The sequence below is a fragment of the Benincasa hispida genome, chromosome 4, assembly GCF_009727055.1.
Source record: "Benincasa hispida cultivar B227 chromosome 4, ASM972705v1, whole genome shotgun sequence".
Taxonomy (NCBI): domain Eukaryota; kingdom Viridiplantae; phylum Streptophyta; class Magnoliopsida; order Cucurbitales; family Cucurbitaceae; genus Benincasa; species Benincasa hispida.
This window is the reverse complement of record NC_052352.1, coordinates 58,407,654-58,410,430: the sequence shown is the minus strand read 5'-3', so window position 1 is coordinate 58,410,430 and position 2,777 is coordinate 58,407,654. Positions and strand designations below refer to the sequence as shown.

Genomic DNA, 2,777 nt, shown 5'->3' with positions numbered 1-2,777 from the left:
CAAGTTCTAACTCAAGACTATGACTTTATGATTACACAACATAACCCTAATATTATATAAAATAATAAATGTCATGATCTTTGAAGTACATGATTTTCACAAATAATAGATTCTATGACAATGATATTTTATGATATTGTGTTTCTCTCCATTGATCTTCCTTTAAAACTTAATTAGGTTTGTTTAGGAAGAGAAAGAACTACATTATGAGGCAAAATGAGGGATCGATCCCTAGAATTTTATTTTTATATAAACGTCTCTCATCAAGATGTTTAATTAGGAAATTATCTTTTACTTAATTAGGAACGTAACTTAAAACATGATTCGGATACAAACTGTAATGACTCGATTTTATAAGATATGAGCAATTAGATCGAGGAGGCTTGAGTCATGTGTAAGGTAGAAAGAAAACAAATCAATGGAAATACTTGATTCCTCGCGAGGACATTAGCGCTGCGGCTGAGCAGTGATGGATCAGAACTATAACGGTTTGACAGTGGTCATACGTTGGATTGAACACTTTGTCTGACAGTGGTCATACGTTGGATTGGACACTTTGTCTGACAGTGGTCATATGTTGGATTGAACACTTTGTCTTCCTCTTCACTTGTGGGCACCAATCACCTCTGTTTGCGAGCTTGAAGCTCCGCTGCAGCTGATCCTTCACTTGCAATAGTCGAGTTGCGATTGATGAACATTGGAGCGCATTCCTTCGTTCCAAGAAGATAGTCTTCAATTCTATAGCCTCGAAATATAGGGAGTATGAGAAAATTTTCCCTATCAAGCTTGATCGTGGTTATTTGGTTCAGTAGTTGACTGAGCGACGGATTGCTGATATTTGGGTTCTTATAACGACTCGACCTCCTAGGACTTAAGTTAAATTATTACTAAATACATGCATGTATGGAACTTAAGACGACACCTTTTTATGGTGAAATAAACGTTAAATAAATAAGGTAAGTTCGAAATTCCTTTATTAAATGCAAATATTAAAAACAATAATAGGTACCTATAAATCATAAATGTTAATAAATAAGTCTGAAAACAATTTTTAATACTAGGTTTCAAATATCAAAACTGAAAGTTAAATAAAACATGCAAGGAAATCTAAGTCTCATGAGCGGAAACATAAAACTGGTCCTAGTGGCTCGATCACGAATTCCGCTTGTCCATCGTCGGTGCATCTCTACCTTTACCTAAAACAACAACATGAGAAAGAATGAGTATAAAATACTCAGTAAGTAACCCCACTACTGAGGGTCAGGTTAGGCATCTAGATCCTCTAGATGCCTACCCCTGGTGAAACATATAAACCGTCCTAGTTCTCATGGGACACATACCTACATTAAAAAAAAAAAAAAAAAAAAAAAAAAAAAAAAAAAAAAAATTCTATCCTACTGTAGCTAAATATGCCCACTACCTCTAGTGAATCTCGAATGAAACACAATATCTGGTGAATCCCAAAGGAAACACAATATCGGGTGAATCCCAAAAGAAACACAATATCGGGTGAATCCAAAGGAAACACAATATCTAGTGAATCCCAAAGGAAACACAATATCTAGTGAATCCCAAAGGAAACACAATCTGGTGAATCTAGAAGGAAACACAATCAGGTGAATCACGAAAAAGAAACACAAATCTGGTGAATCCCGAAGGAAACACAATATCTAGTAGCCATTCTAACTAATCAGTTAAATCACTATCATAGTCTCAACATCATAATTATCACAATATGATCCTATGACATGCATATATGCCTCAACATCATAGCTCTACAACATACATATATGCCTCAATATTCACAGGTCAAATAAAACCTCATGGAATCAAATATGATCTCATGCTAGCATCTAAGTATCTACATGCACAAATAAATCTTTCAGTTTCTCATACAAGAACATGCATCGGTTATACTATACTATCATTCTATCATACCATCGTCATAATATTCATCTATCATACTAGCATACATCTAATGCATGGTTCGTGGACAATTCCAGTACTAAGATTACTTATCTTAATCGAAAGTCCACAAATAAAATCAGACAACCAAACGATGACAACGACTTGAAGTAACGACCCTAACATACGAATACAACCATTAAAATTCCAGTCCAACAGTAACTGCGAAAGCTTAGACCCAAAAACAAAATACCCAAACCACACAATCCGCAACGATTACTAAAATTGAAATGCCCAAGAGCTTACCCTATAGCGAAAACCACTTCCACCTTCCTTGACGACGCCCCTTTGACTTTCAAGCTTCTCCAAAACTCGACTTCAAAATCCAACCAAAGACGTGTCAAAAATAATGAAGCAAAACACCATGGGCAATAGTTCTAATTGAGAAAAGAATCACCAAGTTACCCACATCACGAGATTCGGCATAACCCAACGATGAAAAACTTACCCAAAACAAATTTGACGGCAACCACGACGGCGACGGAGGCTGGGCGGCGTCGAACAGACGTGGCTGGCTGGTGGAGGCTTCGGTCGGGGACGAGCTGAAGAGAAAAGGGAGAACGCTCGGGGTCGCAGCTGGTGCAGGCAGTGGCGCGACGAGTCGAGCGGCGGAAGGACTCATGGCTCGGACGCGGGCGGCATTGGCGTGGGAGGCCGGAGTTGGATCTGGGCGGCACGAACAACTGAGACGCGAAGAGGTCGAAGTTGGATCTGGGCTGATCGCGGCTCGGATCTAGGCTGGCGGTCGAGGTCGGCGGCGAGCGACAGGGAGATCTAGGCTGGCGGTCGAGTTTGCGTGAAGGAAAAGGGGG

General features: G+C 39.4%; 1 long non-coding RNA gene across 1 annotated transcript; it reads right to left on the bottom strand.

Annotated features, from left to right (window-relative positions):
- Positions 1-321: 321 nt before the first annotated feature.
- Positions 322-2,748, bottom strand: LOC120076626. Its single transcript, XR_005481588.1, has 3 exons — positions 2,414-2,748; positions 2,212-2,281; positions 322-1,196 (listed from the first exon to the last, which is right to left on the bottom strand). It is a non-coding gene; the product is annotated as an uncharacterized LOC120076626 (long non-coding RNA).
- Positions 2,749-2,777: the final 29 nt, after the last annotated feature.